Raw genomic sequence first — 12,925 nt, forward strand, 5'->3', positions numbered from 1 at the left:
GGAGAGTCCTTGGTCAATAATGTAAACATGAATAGGACAGTGGATTAATAGTCTGCCACTGGGGAGATATTCATTCTATAACAGAAAGTGGACTAGCTTCAGGGTAGGAAGACCTGGGTTCCAGTTCCAGCTATGTCCCTTCTAAGCTTTGTGTTCTTAATAGATACTAAATCTCTCAGAAATATCCTCATCCATAAATTTTGGTAGTGATGTCTACCTCACAGGGTTGATGTAAAGACTAAATGAAAATATATGTTTGACATGCTTTATAAACTATAAAGCCTACAACATGAAAAAATACCACAGAGAAGAAGTTGCAGAGAGATTATTAAAAGCTAAATATTCCAGTAGTCAAAGTGTAAAACTTAAACTAGGAAAATGACAGTAGGAATGGAGTGAGGGACAATTATCAGAGATGGGAAAAATATCATAGGATTAAGAATCTTGTACAGTGACAATGGTAATGCTATGATATCCTTTCATTAGCTTAGTGCAACTAATAATATATTTGACCAGACCAGATATTGTCTGTTTAGAAAATAGGCAGAGATTGGTAACTAATATATTACTTTCTATTTTATTATTCATCTTTTAGTTTGAGATTCCGACTTAGCTTTGTTAAAGGCTGGAGGCTTTTTGTATACTTTTCTTCTGGTTTTTCAGTATTTTATATGGATAAAGTTGAAGTGCTTCTGAAAATGGAATAGTGCCCTGGGAAGCTTAGAGCTGGTAATTTCCACCTATGTGGATTACACAGGATTGGATCCATTTCTGGTCAGAGTAGGGATGGGGTAACCCGATTGTGCAGATCCCATGGACAAAGTAGGGCAGAGAATGAGTTGTCTCACCTAGGCTCCTTGGTGTTTACATGTGTCTTCCATATGAGTGGAAGAGTCTCTGAAGAGTAATAGAGCAGATGTCAGTTAGGCTTCTTTAAAACTAAAGGATGACCCATTTTCAGTTTGTGTTTAGAGTTAAATTGTAATTCAGAGGTAGTATAATAAGGTAGAAAGAACACAGACTTTCAATTCAATTATCTGGGTTTATAAAACCTGATTCTACTGAGTTGCATGATCCTAGGTAATTGACTTTAACTGGACTGAGGTAATCGACTTAACTGGACTGCACCTCAATTTCCCCATCTATAAAAGAGGGGGAGAATCACACTTAATGTGCAGTGTATCTACAATGGATTAAATGAGGTAAAATATGTAAAGTATCCAGCTTAGTGCCAAGCACATACTAGGTACACAAATGAATGTTTGATTCTCTGCCTTTTCCTCCCCCAACCCCAGTCCCCAAATCTTTCAAAGCATCAAAATAAAAAATTGGTTTCCATTGTAATGATATTCTTTTTAAGATTTATTTATTATTTATTTCCTTATTTTATTTATTTTTGGCTGCATCTGGTCTTAGTTGAGGCATGTGGGATCGTTCGTTGCGGCACGAAGGCTTCTCTCTAGTTGTGGTGTGTGGGTTTTCTCTTCTCTAGTTGCGGCACACGGGCTCCAGGGTGCATGGGTACTGTAGTTTGCGGCACGCGGGCTCTCTAGTTGAAGCGCAAGAGCTCAGTTGTGGCTCGCGGGCTTTAGTTGCTCCGCATGTGGGATCTTAGTTCCCTGACCAGGGATTGAACCCGCGTCCCCTGCATTGTAAGGCGGATTTTTTTTTACCACAGCACCACCAGGGAAGTCCCTGTAATGATATTTTTAAATGAAACTAAATCACCTTTAAAGTGCTTTCCAAGAAGCAAAAGGCATTAAAATATTTTTGAAAATTAGATGTCCAAAAACCTGACTCCAAAATATTTCTAATAAAACTAATTTATGTATGTTTTCCATGGTTCTCCTTAGAAAGATCATTATTTTGGTTTCAAATTCGAAACAGCACCAATCACATTTCTTTCCCCGAGGACATTAAGAATAACATGCTGTGATCATTTTCCTGCCATTAGCAAGGAACAGATAATTTCACATATGTTAGTGACAGGGAAAAGCTCAGCTGGACTCGTTTTACAAGTTGTTATACAGGTGGTGTTTATAAGAAAGACTCAAATAATTATATATATTGCATGTACAACTCTTTTGCACTTGGCTTGAGGCTTCCAAGAAAACTTTGAGTCATGGGAAGATGTCAAGGGAAGAGTCCTGCTCACTTGGATAGTGCTATTGCCAATGGAAAATTCTCCAACTTGTGATGCCTTTCTTCTGTCATTTGAAAATTTAATTTTTGTCAACATCAAGACAGCACAGATCTTAGTGTCAGGTGCTTTCTCTGACAAGTATCCAGGAAGCTTGTTACAATGTTTATTTAACATAAGTCGTTCACTAATTATGGAAACTCTGGACTGCTTAGCTTAATAAACTCAGCATTTCTGCCTGTTCCCTCATTCAGTCACATGTGACTCCAGTCCTTCTCCATCTTTTTTTTTTTTTCCTTCGGTACGCGGGCCTCTCACTGTTGTGGCCTCTCCCATTGCACAGCACAGGCTCCGGACGCGCAGGCTCAGTGGCCATGGCTCACGGGCCCAGCCGCTCAGCGGCATGTGGGATCCTCCCAGACCAGGGCACGAACCCATGTCCCCTGCATCGGCAGGTGGACTCTCAACCACTGCACCACCAGTGAAGCCCTCTTCTCCATCTTTATTGCCTTCTCCATCCCCATTATTGAAAATGAGTGTCTTTTGTGCAAAACTCTATTCCCTGCTATCCTTTCCCCAAATTTAATTGATATCTGTTTTGGACCCATTTTTTCTCCAACACCACCCTTATCTGTCTCCAGCTACCTCCTGCTCTTGTGCCCTTTTGAACTCTTGTTCTGTGGCAAACAAGAATTGTTATTTATTTACTCTTTTAAAAAGTTTTTATTTTTTTAATCAAAATAATACATATAGATAGCATAAAAGGTCAAATATTATTAAATGGCATAAAACAAACAGCAAGTTCCTGTCCCAACCCTTTCCATGCACGCCTGATGCCCAGAGGAAACCATTTTCTCTTTTGTTTTGTTTTGTTTTATCACAAATAAGATCTTTTATTTGTCACCATTAAAAGTCTGATTTTTAAACAGATTCTTGGACTGGTGGCTCACATCCATTAGCTCTTTCAACTTTAGCACCTGTCTCATCCCCAGCAGCTTCTCCAGAACTACTACCTTCACCATGTAGCTCCATGAGTTTTCCCAATTCAAACTTGGGCTCTTCAGCATTTTTACTTTTCTAACAAAGACATCATGGAGTGGATAAATAGATTGGCAGGCCTTTTCTATGTCTTTTCCAGTGCTGTCTGGAATCAACTGATTGAGCATCTCTTTCAAGTCATTTGTCTGCACCTCTTGGGTCATGATTTCCATCATCTTCTTGAAGATCTGGCAGACCTGCTGGTGCTGGACATAAGAGGTCTTCTGAATCTGATTGTTGCATTTTTTAGTAAAACCCACACAGAATAGACGAAGCAAATAACCATCGGTAGTCTTGACATCAACGTGAGCTTCAGGCATGGTCTGCCATTTTTTTACCATGGAGCACATTTTGTCATGGGTAAGATCCATGCCATGGAAATTAGGCAGTTTTTGCCCTGAACATCCTCAGTAATAAGCTTGAATTTTCTAAATGCAACTTCATCATTCTGCAGATCAACAAGGCTCACTTCAAAAACACGACCCTTGAGGCCATCAGATGCGATTTGGGTTCCTTGAGTTCTTGTGATAGTGTTTTCCCAATATTTCTTATATTGAACATAGCTGGTGCTTTCACATCATACCAATCTTTCTTAGAAAATGGGTCAACGACTTTCTTCTTGGCTCCCTTTTTACCCCCTTTTGTAAGGCGCTTGTTCTTGCCGACTGCCATGGTGCTGCTCAGAGAGCCAAAAGGGCGGAAGTTAGAGGCAACAATTTTCAACTCAGCTTTTTTTCTTCTTGTCTTTACTTCCATATAGCTAAATAATATGGGTATACTTATGCTGCTATTTTTTTGATTTATCAACATTGTATATTATCTGTTGGTAATTCTGGTACATAAGGATTTAGTTCTATTAATCACCCACCTACCTGTTTACATCCCTTTCATCATCTCAGTATAGTTAAATCCCCATATTTTGGGCTAAATCATTATTCAGTGTTTATATTATTATTGCTATGAAAGTATTATTTACTGCTGAACCAATTTGTGTACTATTTTGCTGCTTTTATTAGTATAACTATTATTTGCTGGTGTTAATAATTCCCTAAATGTTTTCATTTGTTTGGTTTTCTATGTATCTATTGCTAATTATTTTCTGAGTACAATTTTTTTTTTTTTCGGTACGCGGGCCTCTCACTGTTGTGGCCTCTCCTGTTGCACAGCACAGGCTCCGGACGCACAGGCTCAGCAGCCATGGCTCACGGACCCAGCCGCTCCGCGGCATGTGGGATCTTCCTGGACCGGGGCACGAACCTGTGTCCCCTGAATCGGCAGGCGGACTCTCAACCACTGCGCCACCAGGGAAGCCCTCTCAGTACAATTTTATACAGTCAAGTCTTCTGGTTTTTGTTGATCAACCATTTCCTCTCTTTAAAACCCTGCAATCCATATACACCTCTCCTCTTGGCTCATATTATCACTACTACTGACCTTCTAGTCACTCTCATCATCCTTCAACAGTTTCACTGGCACGCTTACAATCTTCTCCCCACTTTCCCCTGACCCCTGCCCTGGAATCATCTATGAGAACTTCTCCACTCAAATGATAGATCTTTCTCATGCTCTGTCCTCATGGTTCTTCATCACCTTTAATTTCTTCATTTCTACTACATCTTCAGCTCTCATAGACTTTGGCCACTCCTTGAACCTCCACATCACTTGAAACTGTTTCATCTGGAATTCCGAATCTCTCTTTCTCTTATCATCACTTTCTTACTTCATCTCCTACTCCCTAATTCCCATTGAGCCTTGCCCTCAACAAGCTCTCCAGCCCTCAGTTCCAAACCAGGCTGGTGTCCCCTGTCAGCTGATTCAACAATGCTCTTGCTAGAAACCCTTAAAATTGTTGCCTTCTCTGATTAGTCCTCATTTTGCTAATCTCTTACTTTGGATAGACTGCCATCCACTTTCTCTGCACCTAGATTTTGACTTCGTGTGCTAGAGAAAGTTCGCAAACTAGGCCAATTTAGTCTAGTACAGATTATCTCTGTCTTGCTGGATTCCTTCTGTTGCTAGACAGTCCTTTTAGTTAATTCTGATTGACTTGCCACCCCAGTCCTCAGTATATAGTCTTTATTTTTCCCTCTTCACACTCCAGGTCCCATTGCTGTTCTCTTACTTTCTGCAGGTAGCCTTCCCTTCTACCAAGAATGGGCAGTGGAACTCAGATTTTAATGTGTACCAGAATCAGTTGGCTGACCTGCTTAAATATAGATTGCTGGGACTTGATAGTTTGCATTTCCAAGTTCACTCGTTATCCTAATGCTACTTGGTCCAGGGACCACAATTTGAGTTCACTATGCGAACTCCTTCAACACCGTACTTTCAGTGAACTTTTGATTCTTCTGATCTTTGAGAATTAATAATCTAACCTTGTCTTCAAGGTGACTCCATTAGCAACCCTATCAATCTACTGACTTATGATCTCAATCATTTTTGTTCCCTTCACTTGCAAAATCCCTGAAGGAGGAAGGCATACTCACTGCTGCCATTTCCTCATTACCCACAGATTCCTTAACACCTTGAAAACCAGTTTCTAGTTTCAACATTCTTCTGAAACTGCTTTTATTGACCTCTAAGTTGCAAATTCCACTTCCTTTTTTGCTTCATTTTCATCTTATTCCAGTTCGAATAAGATGGAATAGTTGATAATGTTGATCCATTGTATTCTTGATATTCTTTCTTTCCATTATACTGTACTGCTGCTTCTAATTCTTCTCAGGCTCCTCTTCCTTCTTTCATCAGATCTTCCCCAAAGACACATCCCCTTGGCCTTCTTCTCCTTTCTCTACCCCTTCTGCCTTGACTATATGGTGTAAAAGCTTGACTTCTATTACCTTTACATATCACCTTTACATGGACAACTCCCCAAACTTCCCTCCGAAGCTCTAATCTATAATTGTGTGTGTGTGTGTGGGACGCGGGCCTCTCACCACTGTGGCCCCTCCTGCCAAGGAGCACAGGCTCTGGATACGCAGGCCCAGCGGCCATGGCTCACGGGCCCAGCCGCTCCGCGGCTTGCGGGATCCTCCCGGACCAGAGCACGAACCCGCGTCCCCTGCATCGGCAGGAGGACTCCCAACCACTGTGCCACCAGGGAAGCCCTAATCCATAATTTTTAATGGACTAGTTGATGTCTCTACTTGGCTGTCCCACAGTCACCTCCAACTGACCATATACCAGCTTTTCATTCTATGCCCTCCATTTCTATTAATGATATCTTCAGTGCACTAATCACCAGACTTAAAATTTAGCATTATTGGGCTTCCCTGGTGGCGCGGTGGTTGACAGTCCGCCTGCCGATGCAGGGGACGCGGGTTCGTACCCCGGTCCGGGAGAATCCCACATGCCACGGAGCAGCTGGGCCCGTGAGCCATGGCCGCTGAGCCTGCACGTCCAGAGCCTGTGCTCCGCAACTGGAGAGGCCACAACAGTGAGAGGCCCGCGTACCGCCAAAAAAAGAAAAAATTAGCATTATTTTTTTAGATTATTTATTTATTTATTTTATTATTATTATTTTTGCTGCATCAGGTCTTAGTTGTGGCATGCAGGATCTTTGTTGAGGTGCGTGTGATCTTTCATTGTGGCATGTGGGCTCTTTGTTGCTGTGCACAGGCCTCTCTCTAGTTGTGGCAGTGGTTTTTCTCTTCTCTAGTTGTGACTTGCAGGCTCCAGGACGCATGGTCTCTGTAGTTGTGGCGCCCAGGTTCCAGAGTGCATAGGCTCTGTAGTTTGCAGCACGCAGGCTCTAGTTGAGGTGCGTGAGCTCAGTAGTTGCGGCATGCGGGCACGTTTTGGCATGTTGCCCCGCGGCATGTGGAATCTTAGTTCCTTGACGAGGGATTGAACCCACATCCTCTGCATTGGAAGGCAGATTCTTTACCACTGGACCACCAGGGAAGTCCCTTAGGATTATTTTTTACTTTCCCTCTCATTTGCCACCTCACACCTAATCAGTTGTCATAGTCTGAAGAATCTTCCTACATAAAACCACTCTCATATAGCTGAAAGTTGGGTTTCCTTCCTATAACTCTTTTACCATTTTTGTTGTTGTCATCATAGCTAAGGTTTATTACAGTAATATAGCCAGTGGGGGGCTGACCCCTGGGGAGGAGACACCCACTCCACAGGAGCCAGCAGTTGCTTTGGGGGCCCTCCCTGGCTGTGGGGAGGGTGCACCACACTCACAGGAAACGGAGAGCAGAGGAAGGGCCTGTGGTTGCCTTTGCCCAGCAGCCCTGCTGCTCTACAGGGTCTAATGTAGTACATAGAGCACATTTAAAATGGGGCCAGCATGGGAGATAAAACCATTATCCACCCTGTGATAACTAGTTACAAAAGTCACCCCTGGGTCAGACTGCTCAGGGAAGGCAGCACGTCGTGCGCAGAATCGAGCCATGATGAACGAGGGTGTCCAGAGGCTCGACTTGCCTCCTGGGCGCGGTCTGGGGTCAGGGTGACTGTGCCGGACACCGGCCGCTGCCAGTCCCCCTGGGTCCGCAGGCCAGTCCTTGGCCCCTCAGGCAGGCACTGGGTCAGCAGTCAGGGGTGGGTGGCCAGGCTTTCTCGAGGTCAACCTGCATGGCCTGCGGGAGCCACTCGCAGTACTCGGCCAGCAGGTATTTAGGGTTTTTTCTCCAAGCAGCCAGCAAGGCGTCTCACAGTTGGCTTTCTCGGCAACAAGGGCTCTCAGGAGACTGCCCTGGGCTGCAGTCTAACCCACGTCTTCAGCATCGTGCTGAGGCTAGACAACAAACAGCCCTTGTAGGAGGCCAGCTTGTGGAAGACCTGGGGAGACACCACAGGACGGGGAGAAGGCTCCGGGGCTCACATCCCGCCCATAGAAATATGGAACGCTTCATTAATTTGTGTGTCATCCTTGCGCAGGGGCCATGCTAATATTCTGTGTATCGTTCCGATTTTAGTGTATGTGCTGCCGAAGAGAAGAGAGCACTCTTTTACCATTTGATCTGTGCTTCTCTTCGTATCTCTTATGAACTGGGCAATCTATCATATAAAGTTATTTAGATACATATCTTAGCTCTTCTAAAAGACCATAAGGTCCTTGAGAGAGGAGGAGACAGTATCTTATGTCTTTTCCCCCAGTAGTGCTTAAAACTGTACCATAAGGCAGTACTTAGTAAGTTCTCAGTAAATGTGTGCTGAATGAATGAAAGCATCATGCCACTGAGACCTTTTAAATCCTGCATGTGGCTTGGGGGTATAGATTTTAGCCTTTGTGTTAAGAAAAAATGTTAGAATGTAAGATAAATTATCAATACACTGAAAGAGCTACTACATATGTGCAGTGAGTTCCTCCATTGGCTTTACTTACATAATAAAGAACTGGTTCCATTCCTTGAATAAATTACATACTAAGGAATGGCAGAATAGAGAAATGGCAGAGAGGTGGAGAAGAGACAAAAGTAGCAACAAAGATGTTTCCAAGAAGTTATGCATTAAAAAATACATATTCATTTAAAATTAATTTCATTGGGATATATCTCCTGCTTCATTACAAAAAGTATTTAGAGTGGCTTAAAAGAACAAATAAGATGTAATAGAACAGAAAAAGAAATGTCAAGGACAGTGTAAATATAATGGGGCAATAACACCAGAAGGAAAATAGAGTACACAGAAATGCAGGCCACAGAGTTCCATGTCATTAGTAAAAATGGGCTAAAAACTTGGCTCTGAGATTTCTGGAAGCCACAAGGGGGAAAAACATGATTAGTGGCAAAATTCCCATTGTTCATGAGAAAAAGCTTCATAAGTTTTCAGTAGTCACGTGTGTTATAGGAAAATATATTTTATTTTCCAGTCAGAGAGAATAATTTAAGCAGTTACAAATTAGTCACCTGGATTCATTATAAAATGACAATCCAAACCATCTACTTATTTTTAGTTGTTAGAGGAGTGGAAGAATCATCTTGTTTTATAATAACATGTCACAAGCTATACATATACACTAAAAAGGGAGCAAGGACAGCATTGACTAGGTTTCGGATAAAGTCAATTTCAGCTGCTTTTTTTAAAAAAATTATTTATTTATTTATTTATGGCTGCATTGGGTCTTCGTTGCTGCACACGGGCTTTTCTCTAGTAGCAGTGAGCAGGGGCTACTCTTCGTTGCGGAGTGCAGGCTTCTCATTCCGGTGGCTCCTCTTGTTGTGGAGCATGGGCTCTAGGCACATGGGCTTCAGTAGTTGTGGCACGTGGGCTCAGTAGTTGTGGTGCCCAGGCTTAGTTGCTCCAGGCATGAGGGATCTTCCCGGACCAGGGCTCGAACCTGTGTTTCCTGCATTGGCAAGCAGATTCCTAACCACTGTACTACCAGGGAAGCCCTTCAGTTGCCTTGTTAAAGCACCTCTTCCAATTAGTGCTTTTCCATCTATTATAGTTAACATTTAGCCCAAATTGCATCCTTTATGACAACTTCCTCATGCAACAAATGTTTACTGAGGATCTACTATACTCAGACTCTATGGTATGTGCTGGAATTAAAGAAATGTATAAAAAGAGTGTCTCTACTCTCCAGTAGCTGAGAGTCATGTAGAAAATTTATAACCATCTTCCACTCCTATCATTATTCAAATAACCAATTGTCCATATGTGTTAAGTTAAATAAAACCATTATTTATATGATGGTTTTTACATGACAGTTTAATAATTTACCTGCCCCCCTCCAAAGTAATACCTCCAGCAACTTTATAAAATAAGTACTAAATTACCTGCATTTTACAGTTGAGCAACCCGAGGTTCAGAGAGGTTAAGCAGTACATACACTTAGGCCACAACTAGGAAGTGGGCACTCCACTTTTGGCTCCAATTTCCATTCTTTCTTCATTGCAACACTTTTCTGCCTAGAGTTACTCACAGGAAATTAAATTAGGTCTTTATTTCAAGTACAGGACTGTTGTTATGAGTCAAGTCTTCATTTTAGAATTATAATTGTACAGTACATTCAATTCAGTGACAACATTTATTGAAAATCTTCTGTGTACCAGGTACTGTATAGTGCAACATTTGTTTACTAAAATATCTATGGAGATTAAAATAGCACTGAGGATTTTCAGAACCTAAAATTCTGATACTTTTTCTCCTAGGATTTCTTCTTGTGGTACAAAATAGGAAGAGACCAATTATTGCTTTTTTTTTACCTTGTTAGCTAAATGACATTGTACATAAAATGCATTTCATTTCATGGGGATTAATGCCAACTGGATTAACTATGGTTTCAATCTATCTGACAGCTATTAAACGTCCCAAATCAAAGCAAAATTAATGAAGCAGTAACCTTATTTATCTACAAGTGTCACCATATAAGGTTTGCAGGATAATAATCCTATTCTCCTATTATTAGGATATTATATTATATATATTGTATAATATATATTATATAATATAATATATATTATATTAATAATAATCCTATTATCCTATTATTAGGATTATTATTAATCCTATTATCCTATCCTATTATTACAACCTATACGTTGTAAACTTTCCTTAATAGTGATGTTTTCTGTTGTCATGTAGCAAAAAGTTACTACCCAGGAGGGTCTAAGCACAGAAGACCTTATTAGTTAACATGTCCATGACCTTTTAGAGGGTTAGGCATTTATGTATAATTGCTTTTATATAATATGGCATTTTAAGCACTTTTGAATCCACTAAGCAACCATTCTAAATAGGTGAAAAATGCATACATAAGCCAGTTACCTAGTGGGGATAAATTTAATTAAGCCAGTACCCTCTACTACGAGATTACTACTAGATTGTGATTTGTGCCTTCATCACAGGCTATCCCTAGTCCTGAACAGTATTCTCAAAAATGTGTGTCACTAAGCTTGAAGGGGGCCAGGGAAGAAAATATAGATAGCTCAGCTGAAATCTGCAACTATTGTGTGTCTACTATCGGTAGGACTCTATAATCACTACCACTGAACTTTGTAAATATGGTTGGTCAAAAGTATCATCTTTGAATATGAAAGTTTATATAATGTAGATACTAACAAAAGAAATTCCACACCTGGAATCTCATAGACCACAAATAAGAAACAAAACTCCAGACTAGAAACAGAACAAGAACTTCCAAGGCAGTAGTGAGGTGAAGCCCATGGTTTTCCTTTACAAGGTACTTCCTTTCTATAGATTTTCTGAAAAATGACTGCTAATTTGCCTCTGGGTTCACACTTAAACATTGTTGCTTGCCTTGGGTTTGTGGCAGTAATTCTAATCAGAGGCTTTTACTAGCAATCAGACGCAAGGAGTTGGACTGCTTAGCCATTATTATGGTCAAATAGTGATCTGATTAAAGGTATTTGATTGATGCATGCTGAAGAATCTTTAATAATTTTTGTAATTTTTTGAGAAATATCACATTTTGTGTATCTTGGAACAACTATTCTTCAGCACAGTTTGTATTCCTGCCCTATTTTTATGTGAAAGCTAAAGCTATTATCTTAGATTGACATTCAAGATAGCTCTCATTCATCAGGCAGAAATGCTGATGTGAGGTAATTTTATTTCAAGTATCCTATCAACTCAATATTGTCACAGAGAGAAAACCTCCATCCATTAGAGCTACCATTCTGACTGAAAACATTCATGTTTCCTTGGGAGGCTCCCTGTCTTGGCTTTTTCAAGTCAACAAGAACATGGTTTTGAGCCAGCTCTAAAAGAAATGTCAAAGCACACCTACAAACAGTTCCAATAAAACTAAAATCTACCGACCTGTGATTTAGTAATGAAAATATTGCTAACTGGCACGTCATAGTTTATGGTTAGGAAATTTCATTTTATTATTGAGTGTAGTCCTGTCAAAGACTTAACAGCAGAAGAGAATCTGATTTCTGTCTGTCCTCTCCCCTCCACACTTTTGAACCCAAGTGGGTTTTGGTTTTTACTGTGTTACTCAAATGTTACTGTAACTTGTGGACTGTATACAACTAAGGAGGAATATATATACAAAGGAGTGAAATTTTGTTTCTTGCTATTCTACCTTGATGGCTGTTTGGTCAAAAGAACCCATTCTTCAATTTTAATGCTCTCACCTTTTCTCTAACTGATTAAAATTTATTAACTGAATTTCAGCCATATTTTGCATGGTTTCACAATAAGAAAATCAAACTCTTGACTGTTTCAACTCCTAGCCCAGCTAACCTCCAAAATAATGCAGTTAGGGGCAGTGTAATTCCTAAGTTGCTGAGAAAACAAACACAAGAGGTCTTCTGGGAGGCAATATTGTGTAGTGGTTACAAGAGAACATTACCTCATTTAATCTTTACGTCAAGTTCATAGCACAATGGCTGGCACATAGTAAGAGCTAAATAAATATTAGTTATTGTTATCATTTCTCAAAATAAAATCACCTCCCTTTGGTAACTATTTTTTTTTCCTTTGGTAACTTTTAACACCTCTTTTTATCTATGAACACAGACACGAGGCTGATGCAAATCGTTCCCCGTCCTGGACTCTGTGACTCTTTATTTGGGTGCCACACTGAAATCACAAGAGCAAGAGTTTTAGTAATGGCACAAATTACTAATGTGGGCAAAGAATTGTATACCCAACATGTTAACTAGTGTACAGTGCAATGACAGGAGAATATTTGTGCAAAAATAAAAAAAGGAATAAATACTTTAAGATAATTTGAAACTATAAAATTACTCTGTCAAATTAAACTGGAAGGAAAAAAAAAACTCCATGGTTTTCACAGCGTTATGAGGGCATTATAATTGG

General features: G+C 40.5%; 1 protein-coding gene, 1 non-coding gene and 1 pseudogene across 3 annotated transcripts in view; 1 reads left to right on the plus strand and 2 right to left on the minus strand.

The window, feature by feature from the left end:
* Positions 1 to 12,925, plus strand: part of POF1B (POF1B actin binding protein) — a 104,078-nt gene that overhangs the window by 46,187 nt on the left and 44,966 nt on the right. The window lies entirely within an intron of this gene.
* LOC132419015 (small ribosomal subunit protein eS1-like) lies at positions 3,062 to 3,850 on the minus strand (annotated as a pseudogene).
* On the minus strand, positions 8,024 to 8,128 carry LOC132419134 (U6 spliceosomal RNA). The gene has a single exon (XR_009518141.1). It is a non-coding gene; the product is annotated as a U6 spliceosomal RNA (small nuclear RNA).

This window comes from Delphinus delphis, chromosome X (assembly GCF_949987515.2).
Source record: "Delphinus delphis chromosome X, mDelDel1.2, whole genome shotgun sequence".
In the NCBI taxonomy this organism is placed as follows: domain Eukaryota; kingdom Metazoa; phylum Chordata; class Mammalia; order Artiodactyla; family Delphinidae; genus Delphinus; species Delphinus delphis.